Source organism: Acinonyx jubatus, chromosome F2 (assembly GCF_027475565.1).
Source record: "Acinonyx jubatus isolate Ajub_Pintada_27869175 chromosome F2, VMU_Ajub_asm_v1.0, whole genome shotgun sequence".
NCBI classification, from domain to species: domain Eukaryota; kingdom Metazoa; phylum Chordata; class Mammalia; order Carnivora; family Felidae; genus Acinonyx; species Acinonyx jubatus.
The window spans coordinates 57,295,866-57,309,655 of NC_069394.1; the positions used below are offsets into that span (position 1 = coordinate 57,295,866).

General features: G+C 36.5%; 1 long non-coding RNA gene across 1 annotated transcript; it reads left to right on the forward strand.

Annotated features, from left to right (window-relative positions):
* Window positions 1-2,547: 2,547 nt before the first annotated feature.
* LOC128312845 (uncharacterized) lies at window positions 2,548-12,105 on the forward strand. Its single transcript, XR_008292664.1, has 3 exons — window positions 2,548-2,692; window positions 11,372-11,514; window positions 11,695-12,105. It is a non-coding gene; the product is annotated as an uncharacterized LOC128312845 (long non-coding RNA).
* The last annotated feature ends 1,685 nt before the right edge of the window (window positions 12,106-13,790 follow it).

The following is a 13,790-nucleotide window of genomic DNA, read 5'->3' on the forward strand; positions in this document are numbered from 1 at the left end:
ATTAGTCACACTTTTACTTCTTACCTTAATGTTTCATTCCAAAGAATATTGATGGAAATGGTACACAGCATAGATATGAGAATTTCATTGAAAACCGATTTTGTGATAAAGGACTGCAGTAAAAACAAAGTGAAATTCTCCCATAGTTAGTTGTAGCATTAATTGACATAATCAGGTTTTTTTTAAGGAAAAGCTTGAAAAACACATAGCTACCAAATATATAATCATTATTTTTAAATAGGTAAACCTGATATTGAATTTATATCTAAAAGGTCATAAATGTGTACCTGTATCTGTATCTATATATAGTGTATATATGCATGTATATATACCAGAGGTTTCGTTCAATTGATTCTACAATAAAAGAAAGTAATGAACATGGAAAATCAACTTTAGATTTTAAAGCACCAATAAGCTCTTTCAAAAATAACCCATGCATCATTTTAATGGTTTACTACAAGCATATTCTTATCTTCTTATTGTTCTTTCAAGAATAATTGTACACGCTTACAGGATTTAATTCCCAGAGTAGAATTCACATAGTGATTGTGAAAGCTTTGAGAATGGATGCATACCATAATCTGTCTCCTAAGGCACCCATTCCCCCTACATTCTGCAGAGGACTTGTTTCCTCAGTCATCAGTAGGAAGCTCTATAAGGGAAGCCCAAAGGCAGCCTTGCCCTCCTACAAATGTGCATAATTCACGCATAACAATGCACTTCAGGAAATCTTGAAATCTTATCATGTCTTTTTCATTTAAAGTACCAGAGGAGTACTTAAAAAGTAAGTCCTATCAGCCCAGAAAGGAATTTTTAAAAGGCCATTATAAACGAAGTTCTCAGAACTCTGGCTCCAGCGAAGACATAAAGGTTAAAAATTGCCCAGGCAGCCCTACTCTATGATCGTCTTATTTTAAATGCAGATTGTCAGCAACTTTGAACTATGTATGTTCGTGAAAAAGTTCAGAGAAATGAAAAGATACGGTAGTAAGAACAAGAGCATTTTCTCGCACAGAAATTTGAGAAAGAGCACAACATATTGAATAAATCAGCCTTGGGATTGTGAGAATTCTTGTTCAAGACAAAGAAGATAGTATTATTCTCCATTTGCCCACATACATTAATATTTGTTTGATGTTGTTCATTTAAATATTCTAGCTCCCAGAGAAAGTATTGTTTAGTGACATACTCAAATTTTGAATGACCCATATAAAGTTATTCTTTAAAAAAGATTTTTATAAGCCGCTTTCAAAATTGTGAAAGAGATGCTGAAAATTAATCCATAAAGAAAATTCAAATTAACTTATGCATGTACACAGATACACGTATGATCTCGTATTGCCTAAACAAACAAACAAAAATATTATAAAGAAACCGGACTATCTTGCCCTCGTAAGAGACACTGTACTAATTTAGATCACCGAACAATTTTTATAAATGAATTAAAATGTTACATATCATCTGCTCTCCTTTCCATCCTGGAAAAATTGTGAGGTAGCCGACTGTTTTGAAATAAATTTCCCTGCAGTTGCTATAGTGATGACAATAAAGTTCTTGCTTCTATTTGTGTGATAAAAGTTCTTAGCAGAATACTTGAAAAGGTAAGCTAATCGAAATGAAGAACTGTTAGTTCTCTTTTTCAAGGCAGCCTCCTTGAAGGTAGTTCACAATTACAAGATTCAACCATTGTCGACAATTTTATTATATGTACATTTTCATAATCTTTCTCAATGTAGTACCAAAAAATTATATAGCAGAAATGAGCCCTCTTTTTTCTTGTTACAGGTCAAAGTCATTGGACAAAAGATATTTAAGTTAATTCTGGATATTTTGTGTGAAAATCAATGATTGAATCAAAGATACTGCTCCATTAGCTATTTTTGTCCATTACAAAGCTTTATTTTTTGAACAATACAATGATTGTATGATATTTTGCTTCAATAGTACATGTTGTTCAAGTCTCATTTCATCTCACTGTTGATGCAAACCAAAGAGCTCAAAAGCAGACAGTTACTTGTCAAACTGGATGAATCATCAAAGACGGGTCATGGATAAAGCAGCATGACTTAGATACATGTCCTACCACATCGATGTAAAAGACTAATAGTATTTACCTTAAAGCATTTGAGACATTTAAATGGCTTTAAAAATTATTAGTTCAGAGAGAAAATATGCAAAACAGCTCACACAAGTTTAGAAGGTATTTTATGTCCTTTTGATAAATAAGCAGAAATGTTTCTTCTCTCAAAATCCAAATAGTTAAAAATAGGAATCACAGTTCAAGGGTGTATTTTACTAAAATACTTACCACACTTCTTAATCGTGGCAATATTATAAGTATGCACAGCGTTTGTGTGCTACCTAGGACGTGTGGGTATTTGATTCATAACCATGCATATTCTTTTATATTTTCATTAGCCCTTAAGAATTAAATATTGATATAAATAATAATTACTATAAATATTAATTGATTGCAATAAGCTATATTCTAAGTGGTTTACATTACTTTTCTATTACCATGTAACAAATCATCACAAATTTAGTGACCTAAAACAACACCCCTTTGTCAATGAGTCCAGGCATTGAGTGATGGCCTCAGTATTTATCATCCACTGGTCCTGGTCAGAATCCACCGATTCTAAGGCTGAAATCAAGGTGTCAGCCAAACAGAGTTCTCATTGGATGCTCTCAGGTAGGATCCCTTTCAAGTTCATTCAGGTTATGGGAAGAATTCAACCTCTTGTGGTGTCGGTAGGAAAGAACGTGCTTCCTCGTGGACTATTTTTTGGGAGCCCACTGTGCTCATAGAGGCTGTTTGCTTTCCTTGTCCTATGACTCCCTTTATCTTCACAGCCAGTACTGGAGAATCTCTGTACCTGCAGAATCTTTCCCAAGCTCTGAATTTCTGACTTCAGGAAAAGCCCAGTCCTTTAAAACAAAAAAAAAAATTTTTTTAATGTTTATTTTCAAGAGACAGACAGAGCATGAGCGGGGGAAGGGAAAAGGGAGAGGGAGACAGAATCCGATAGAAGCAGGCTTCAGACTCTGAGCTGTCAGCACAGAGCTTGACTGCGGGGCTGAAACCCAGGAACCCTGAGATCATGACCTGAGCCAAAGCGGGGCGCTCCAACGGCTGAGCCACCCAGGCACCCCAAGCCCAGTCCTTGTTAAAGGCTCAGCTGATTAGTTCAGGCTCACCCCAGATAATCTCCTTTTTTCAAATTCCACTGTGGCATATAATTAATCTAATTATGGGAGTAAAATCCATGATACTCACAGCCTTAGGCTCTACATACTAGAGGGTGGATGTTTGGCGGAGGGGTGGGGGGCAGGATGGATCTTAGAATTCTTCCATTATGTGATACAAATGTATTTGGTTATTCCGTGAAACTGAGGGGGTTTTGTTTGTTGTTCGTCTTCATAGACTCCAGATAGATTGCCCATAATAAAGTACTGTCTAAGAAATTAGCTTTAAAAATCATTTGTAACTTCTTTCTAAGAGAAGGTAAGTGAACTGATAATGCAAGTTGTTAGTATTCATACAGCATTATGTAAAAGGCAGGTGGTAAATAGAGCTCTCTCTTCCTTTCCAAATTGCCAACAATAAAAGATAATCATAACGCAGAATCAAATTCGCTTAAAGACGACTCAAGTTGTTTAAAGAAGCTCAGTGGTCAAGAATTCTAACTCATGTCCATTTTCTTAGGTTTTTTTTTTTTTTTCTTTACTGGTAGACACTTGATCAGAAAACTGAATATTATCTAAATAGCTGTATATATATATTTTTTCATACATATATATGTACTTTCATATATATATATATATATATATATATGTATGAAACTTCGAGTGAAGTTTCTGTTAATATCAGAGAACGCCTAAACTGAGACAATTTCATCATTTACATAAAAGTCCTATTACATTTACTGGTGGTTTTAAACCATGCAACCAACAGTCTAAGTCATCTTGGTGACAAAAAACAACTGTGTGCAAATTTCTGATGATAAAGTTAATAATTTATTTTACTTTGGGCATTTTAAAATAGAAATTGAAATTTAAAAGAGGTATTTTCCAAAGTAGTATATGTTTATAGGTCAGAGATGTGAAGCCATAACCTGACCAATGACATTCAGGTCATGAGTAAACATATGGTCTGCCACAGTGACTCAATTAGCCATCCATCAATGTAATTGCATAATACATCAGAAGAGGTAGTCTCCCACCATTGATGGTCAGCATTTATATTAAACTTAACAGGAAAAAGCATCACTTTGCTATAGCTTATTGGGCTACATCATATGAAATCTTCTAAAGCAATGCATTTGACATTGTATTTATAGTTTTTGTTTTCTGGAAGAAATTTTTGACAAACTGAGCTTTGGGCTACTGTTAAGGAATGATTCTTCATATAATAAGCTGGTATAGGTGAAAAGCACACTTACAAGACAATTGTAGTACTTTAATCAATTCTAATCATGTTAATATTGAAGTAAGAAGATGTACCATTTACACATTGTATAAATTGTGTATAAATTTAACATATTAAAAACTTCTAAGAAAAGCTGTGGCTGAACTGATTAATATAACTTTTTAGACATTGAATCTTTCTTTAATACTACACATGAGAAAATAATGACAATACTTTATTAGCGATATTAAAAAAAAAATTGTGTATGGAACTTAACCCAGATTGGAAGAATGATAGTAAAGGAGCTTGAAATTATGAACAAATAAACATTGGGTTAAGTTTATATTTCATAATTAAGCTGAGTTAAGAAATGCCACGTTCCTATCTGACATCCAACTCCTTCATTTAAGGTTCACATTCTAAGGAATGGTTCCACTAACATTATGCAAATTTGCCCATAAGCCTTAGTGTAAAGCGGGGGGGGGGGGGGGGGGGGGGAAGACTGGAGGGGATGTTTTATTCAATCAGTAAGTAGATTTGCATTACCTTTGGAGAAAGGAAGTGATCATTGTCCAGAGTCTTACTCCTATAAGATTCTTGATATGGAACAAAATTCATGCTGCTAGATTATTTTTCTACTTTTCCAGGATTTGAAATTCCTCTGGTGTGACTCAATTTTTCTGACCTACAGTTGTTTGATATAAAATCTTACTAGATATCTGGTTCTCTTTATTTTTCTGGAACTGGCCCACCATTTTAGAATAAAGTATAATATCGAACACAAGAAGAATAAAATATTAGCAATGTGTACCTTCTAACAAAACAAAAGCTGTATGTGGTTACTAATTGCCAGTTGTATTCGGTAACAGCCTAAAAAACACCAAAAGGACAGGTCAAGAAGACAAGGCTTCAAAAATTGTGTATACTATAGAAACTAAACTACTGGGGCTGTCAGCACTGATGAGGATGGTTAAATTTTTTGAAAAAGAAACCAGACACTGCAATGAAAGGTATTTTCCATTACTAAAATTAACTTGACAAGCCAACATCTACACGAACACTATTTACCCAGTTGGTCTCAAATATAAACTATTCTCTGTTTGGAAATTATCAGCTGTCCTTATTATTTAGATTTGCATTACTAACAAGTCTATATAGACGACTGATAATTCTTTAGTGTCAACTGTACTCTATTTTTCAAGATACAGAGATTTAATTAAAAATAATGTCCTTCTTGGGGAGCTTGGGTAGTTCAATCAGTTAAGCATCCGACTTTGGCTCAGGTCATGATCTCACAGTTCGTGGGTTCGAGCCCCACATCGGGCTCTGTGCTGACAGCTCAGAGCCTGGAACCTGCTTCAGATTCTGTGTTTCCCTCTCTCTCTGCCCCTTCCCTACTCATTCTCTCTCTCTCTCTCTCTCTCTCTCTCTCTCTCTCTCTCTTTCTCTAAAATAAATAAACATTAAAAAAATAATAATGTCCTTCTAGACTTTCATGTTCCTGAGGAAACACTTTGCCACAGCTTCACTGCTTTAAAAGAAAGTCAAGAGGCTGCGGAGATTATTCTTGCCCATCAAAATCTCTGACATGTTGTATTTGTCATACTATGCAGGAGCAATACCTATGACGCTCTGCTCACACAAAAGATAGCCAGTAGGTTCAATGCCAGTGACAATGCCATTCAAAGACATTTAACTGGAAAATTTCCACTTGAAAATTGTGAACTGAAACTGGCTTGTTTTTACCATTATGGATGGGTTTGCAGGCAACCTTGGTTTATGCAATTGCACTAAAGCAATAAAATTCTTGTAAAATAGCTCTGTCTGATGTTACTTCACACTTTCATCTGCTAAAGAAAGAAAGGCAAAAGATAGATAAGGATTTCCATAATAAAATAAAATCTGTCTGTTGTAATAAAATACCTTTACATTTCATTTTGAACAGATGACCTCACTTTTCACTTGAGTGAATACAAGAAGGTCACCGTAGTTTAATTTTTGCAGCCCCCTTTATTCCACCTCCAAGCAAATTTATACCTTCACCCCACTTTTAGTCCTTTTTTTCTTAGTGGAGAGGCCACTAGTTTTTAACCTGGGGATTGGGTGGATGCTGTTCTTGGGATTTGGAGGCAAGCTGGATCAGAATCACCAGGACTGTAATAGATTATAATCTGTAATATAAATATAATCATTGTGGAGAGACTGACGTTTCAGGCCCAAATCAAGTTATCAGGTGAGAATAATTACCATGGAGAGCTTCTGCTTTGCATGAAATTATGCTACTTTATCTTCAATATCAGTACTTATTAGAAAAATGCAAATTAAATAAAAACCGAGTTACTAATAGAATGGTTATAAAATAAAAATTAAAACTAGCAGCCAAGTGCTGGCAAGGATGTGGAGCAACTTGAAATCCTACATTGCTGGTGAAAATGCAAAATGATATAATCAGTTCAGAAAACAGTTTGGTGGTTTTGCATCCACACAAAAACCTACCTGGATATGTTTATAGCAGCTTTATTTGTAATAGCACAAAACTGGAAACAACCTAAATGTCTCTCAGGGGAGGAAAGGAAAAATAGAATGTGGTACATTTATATAAAGGGATGTTACTCAGCAATGAAAAAAAACTGAGTACTGAAACATGCAACAATGCAGGTGAGCAAATGCATTCGTGAAAGAAGTCGGTGGAAGGCTATAAGTTCTACTATTCCTTTTATATGAAATTCCAAAAATGGCAAAATTATAAAAATGGAAGACATATTATAAGTTGCCAAGTGGTAAGAGTGAAAGAAGGGTTTACATACAAGGAGTAGCACAAGGGAGAGAGTGACGGAATTTTACCATAGTTTGATTATAGTGGTGTATTTATCAAACTTCATAGAATGGTTCATCCAACAGTGTGAATTTGAATGTATGTGAATCTTAAAATCTGAATAACTTATACTTTGCAAATTTTAATTTTGAACAACTAGGAAGGTTCCACAGTGTGATAATATGCCTTACTTCTCTAAAGCTGTAGAGACCTTAGGTGTAGATACCAGAACACGATGAGTGATGAAAATTCTTGGAAGTGGCAGTTCTTGGGGGACAAAGTCTTTGTCAGGGAAAGTACAACATAACCCTGGAACATATTGTTGTGACAAAAATTTTTAAAGTGCTAAAACAATGATGAGACATACCAAAAAGAGGCAGAAGTAAGTTTGATGGGGTGTCCACTTACAAAATCTGGGATAATTTGAACATTGAAATACATTTGAACATTAAGATGCACAACAATAAGAATGGTTTATAACCCATTGAATAAAATATGAATCCATGAGGGAGGGAGGGAGAGAGGGAGGGAGTGAGAGACAGAGAGAAAGAAAGAGAAAGAAAAAAAAAGAAGGAAGGAAAGAGAGAGGGAAGGAGGAGAAGAAAGAAAAGAAAGAGAAGAAAGAAAGAAAGAAAGAAAGAAAGAAAGAAAGAAAGAAAGAAAAAGAAAGGAAGGAAGGAAGAAAGAAAAAAAGAAAGAAAGGAAGAAAGGAAAAAGAAAGATTTGTCTTTACAACTGGGTGCCAACAAGTACATATAAGAGAAATTATGGAATTAAAATTAGAAAATAATTATTCAGCAACCATCATAATAAACCTCAATAGATATTAAGACTAGTGGGGTAAGCTTTTTTATAAATAAGATATTTACATAGTTTCAAAAAACTTTCCCACAAAATACTTATTAATTACAAAGAGGCAAAAACAATAACTATACAATGAAGAACCCAGGCAGGCACAACTTTAATCAAATGATTAAAGTTAACATAACAATGAGACAAATCAAAATCCTGTATTACCTGATAAGAAGTAATAAAAGGAAAAGCTCTCTATGATTCTTGCCCAGTACCTAACATGAATTTAATCATGAGGAAAAATCAGGTAAACCTAAATTAAGGGACATTCTCCAAAATAACTAGTCTATAATATTTAAACATGTCAAGGTTGTAAGTCAGGGAAAGAGTGACAATTCCAGTCTAAAGAAGGTTGAAAAAACATGGCAACTAAAGGCAACACATGATCCTAGATTGGAAATTTTTTTTTTTTGGAAATTTTGCTATGAAAAAATTATGGTGATAATTGACAAAAAAAGAATGGGTCACTATATTGATAAAGTAATGTACCCATATACTAATGTATCTATGTATCAATATTACTATTGGTATAGTAATACATCAATATTTATTTCTCAGCATTGATGATTATATTGTGGTTACGTAGGAGAATATCTTTGCTGGAATTCTCACTTAAGTATTTGTGGGTAATAGAGTGTCATGTCAGCAACTTACCTCAATTAATTAAAAAGTGTATTTTTTAAAAGTAATTTTGCAAAAAAACCCCATATTTGCAAAAAAATTTTTTTTAATTTGCAAAAAAAAAACCAAAAAACCCATCAGGATTGTCTTCTGATGAAGGGAGTGAGAAAAGTATTTTTTCTCCTAACTTACCATCTTTTATTGTTTAAAGAGTTGCACAATGAATACTAACTCTCTTATACTTCCAGCTTGTATGTCATGTGAACAGAATGGGCTCCTTCTCATTTGACACTATAGAATCAGCAGAGAATTCTCAGGAGAAGTTAAATGAACACAACAGAGGCTTGAGGTGGTATCAACTAGGAGATTACAAAATTGTGCTGACCTAGTTTGCACAGAAGTGGCTTGGAAGAAACAGCTGAGGTCGAGTATTAGAAGTGATGTGAAAGAAGTGATCAATGCAGTATACTCCCGGCATCATTCAAATCCCTCATGCCTTCCTTATCTGGCTATCCTATTATATGGAGCCTCATTCTTTGTGAGTAAGGGGGGAGGTACAAGTTCAGTTCATCACAGTGTCAGTTCAGATGTTGGCCAAATACAATCTCTGCAAAATGGTAATGCAGAAGAGTTAGTGAAAAAGCTACAGTGGCCAAAGCTACTGGAGATATTTGGACAATATTTATTGTTTACTGCAGAAGGTTATATCCTTGCTCAGGAACCCAGTTTATACTTCTACTATCCAAGCTTGCCACATGGCATCCTTGTCCAACAGAGATACTACTAACACCATTGGACTGATTTGATCATATTGCCTATGTGGTGGGGAAGGTTGTGCTTTATACGGGGCTCTATTTGAAACTTTTAGCTTTCTCAGTCACCTAACAAATGGGGTGAATCAGTCGATGCCTTCAAAATGCTCAGAATTCCACCAAACACTGTGCCTCTTTATAGCAGTTATAAATTGCTAAAGAAATTGGAAAAAAAAAAAAAAAAAGATGAAGGGGATGTCCAAGGATGGATGCCTCACATCTTTAAACTCCTAAAATGTTCACATGTTTTTTCTGACAGTTTAATATTCCACCACCTCACTCATGCCTTGTGGTTTAGTAGGACATCAAGCGTACTTTCTAATCCTTGCTCACCTGGTCCAACTGAAATTATGTGAAAATATACTGTGAACCAATATGATGCTATGGCATCTGAAGAGTGTCAATTATCAGAGCCTTCCTCAAACTGGTTACTACAAGAGTGGATGAAATCAAAGAAAGATGAGACCAATTGTTCTGAAGTGATACACACACATGGTGTCTGAAACAAGCCAGTAGCCAATAACAGAATCTGAAGAACGGAGCATATGAATTTTCTATTGCTGTCATCCACAAAATTTAGTTGCTTAAAACAACCTCCATTTATGATCTTATAAAGTCTTTGCTTAGGGTCTAGTTTTGCCTCCTTGAAGTGGTTCTATACGGCTTTGGCTCAGTCACCTTGGTCTTTGGATCTACCCTCTGGCTTTTCTTCCTTTTCATAAGAAAAAGGGGTACCTACGTGGCTCAGTTGGTTAAGCGTCCGACTTCAGCTCAGGTCATGATCTCATAGTTCATGAGTTCGAACCCTGTGTCGGGCTCTGTGCTGACAGCTTGGAGCCTGGAGCCTGCTTCAGATTCTGTGTCTCCCTCTCTCTCTGCCCCTCCCCAGCTCACGCTCTGTCTCTCTCTCTCTCAAAAAATAAGTAAACATTTTTCTAAAAAAAATTTTAATGAAAAAAAGGTGTATATTTACAACAGAGTACCCTTCTCAATCTTCTTCCTTCTCATGGACTAGGCTTTTTATCTTTTTAAATTATGTCAACATTTATTTATTTTTATTTTTTTTAAAGTTTATTTATTTTTGAGAGAGAGAGAGACAGATCATGAGCAAGGAAGGGGCAGAGAGAGAGGGAGACACAGAATCAGAAGCAGGGTCCAGGCTCTGAGCTGTCAGTGCAGAGCCTGACGTGGGGCTCGAACTCGTGAAACGCGAGACCATGACCTGAGCTGAAGTCAGACACTCCACCAAGTGAGCCACCCATAATTGGCACCCCAATTATGTCAACACTTTTAATGCAAGCCAGTAGCGGTTCCTTTAATACAGCTGTCTTAAAACTGTGTGACTGAATGTGGTGTAGACATGTTTAAGATTCTAAGAAACCCCTTCATTAATTCTCTGAGGCACAGCTTTACCTCTTCCTGAGGTCTCAGAAAGTATTCTTCACTCCCATCCTAGGCTTGATGTTTACTGTGAGGGCATGAGTTCCAAGAAGTACCCAGAAGTCGATCTTTACCCAAGCTAATTTCTAATTTTGAAAGTCTTTTGCCAGGAATCATTTTTTTTTAACACAAAACAAGTCGTACCTTCTTTATATTTCCTCTATGTTTTGCTTGAATATTGAGAAGTTATTTTTTTGTTTTGTTTTTGTGTTTTGTTTTTTAGCCCATCTAACTTCTCTCATATTTTAGGACAGGTAGACACACATATCTAGCTTCCCCTTCGATATTATTTGTAGAAATCTTCTCAGAGCTAATACTTTTTTCATTTTGCTGAAGGTGACAATCACACTAATCATTCTGTAGTACAGAACTTGAGTCCTCTTTACCCCAGTGTCTGATAACAATTTCCTTTATGCTCTTCAGGCCTCCACCTGTCACCTGGTCTTTAAGCATATGCCATGTAACTATTGTGTGATGATAGAATCTTACTTCTGGGTACCAATTTCTGCTTCAGTTATCTGTTGCTGTATAAGAAGACCTTAAAATCTAATGGCTTAAAACACTAAGTATGTATTTGTTCATGATTCTTTAATATTCACTGGGTATGATTAGAACAGTTTCACAGTGTCTCACATAATATCTACTAGGGCTGGCTGTCCATAAGGGTATATTCTCTCATATCTGGTGTTAGCTGGGATAGCTAGAATGGCTAGAGCCAGGCTGAGCTTCCCTATCTCTCTCCCCAGATGGCCTTTCCCTATCTGCCTCAAACTTTGGCAACTGGGTTCCAAAACGGAGTACTCCAAGAAGAAGAGCCTTAATGTGCAAGTGCTACTGAGCTTCTACTTGCATTTTGCTTCTAACGTCTCACTGACCAAAGTTAATCACATCAGCCCATCTCTGAGGATCCTCTGAATTGAGTTGGGAGAGACAGTTCCTCTTCTTGGAGTGCATTTGGAAGAGGCAGCACCACCTGCCCTGGGACAAAAGAGCTGGCGGGCACCACTGAGCTACCCTATTCCCCAACGACAAGCAGAGTCACCTGCTGAGGGCAGTTAACCTGTATGCCAGCTCTTTGCTGCACTTCGTCATAAACTCCAAGCCCCTGTGCAGCTGTGTGACTGCTTTTCTGGGACAAACTGGTAACAGCCACAACACGGTGAGATCCTCCCCCACAGGATCAGCGTAGGACCAGATGACACTATGTCCCCAAAACTTGGAGTTTTGAAACCTAGCTGCATGTCTGAGATAAAAACACAGGAGCACTGCACCACCCCTTAGGCAGATGGATGCAGTGGTATCACTTCAGTGAGCAGCACAGCACATACAGTGGTGGCTTGAGTTGCTTACACCAAGCCTCGCCCTTCTGTGCTCTGCAGGTGCCTTTTTTAACAGGGTGAGTGTGATTGAAAGCCAGCACAACAACAGGCCTCTCCTCAAAAGACCAGCACAAACCCCTCACATGCCCCAGGTCTACTGACCATAGAGTGTTGCAGACTTCAGCTCTAGAGGAAATAAGACCAGGCACAGGCTTTTCTAACACATAAAAGACAGAGACCTGGACAACATTCAAAGTCAGAAGAACCCATCCCAAAAGAAAGAACAAGAAGAGGTCATGGCCAGAGAGCTAACCAAAATAGATAAGTAATATGCCTGAACCAGAATTTAAAAAAAAAACAATTATAAGGATACCAGCTGGGCTTGAGAAAAGGACTGAAGAAACCAGAAAGACGCTTACCACAGAGATAAGAGACCCAAAAACTAAACAGTCTGATTGAAGATTAAAAAGATTAAATAAATGCTCTAGCTGAGGTTCAAACCTGATTGATGTAATGACCACAAGGATGGAAGACACAAAGGAATCAATAAGTGGTAGAGAAGATAAAGTTATGAAAAATAATGGCACTGAAAAGAAGAGGGAAAGAAAAATATTAGATCACAAATGTAGACTTAGGGAACTCAGCATCTCTATAAAGTATAATAACATTTGTGTCAAAAGAGTCCCAGAAGAAGAAGAGAAGTAAAAAGGGGCAGAAGGTTTATTTGAACAAATTATAGCTGAAAACGTCCTTAATCTGGGGAAAGAAACAGACATCCAAATCCAGGGGGCACAGAGAACTGCCATCAAAATCAATAAAAGCAGGCCAGCACCAAGGCATAGCATAGTAAAATTTTACAGAGATAAGGAAAGAATCCTGACAGCAGCAATGGAAAAGAAATCCTTAACTTACAAGGGAAGACTCATAAGGCTGGCTGCAGACTTATCAACAGAAACTTGGCAGGCCAAAAGGGGAGAGGCATGATATATTCAACATGCTGAATGGGAAAAATATGCAGCCATGAATACTTTATCCAGGAAGGCTGTCATCCAGAATAGAAGGATAGATAAAGTTGCCCAGAAAAGCAAAAACTAAAGGAGTTCGTGGCCACTAAACCAGCCCTGCAAGAAATACTGAAAGAAACTCCTTGAGTGGGAAAAAAAAAACAAAAGCAATAAAGACTAGAAAGGAACAGAGAAACTCTCCAGAAACAATTTTACAGGTAATGCAATGGCACTAAATTAATATCTATCAATAATCACTCTGAATGTAAATGGACTAAATGCTCCAATCAAAAGACATAGGGAATCAGAATGGATAAAACATACAACGACAACAACAAAACAAGATCCATCTATAGCTGCCTACAGAGACTCATTTTAGACCCAAGATACACCAGATTTAAGTAGAGGATGGAGACCATCTATCATGCTAATGGTCGTCAAAGAAAGCGGAGTAGCCATACTTATATCAGACAAACGAAATTTTAAACCAAATACTGTAACAAGAGATGAAGAAGGGCA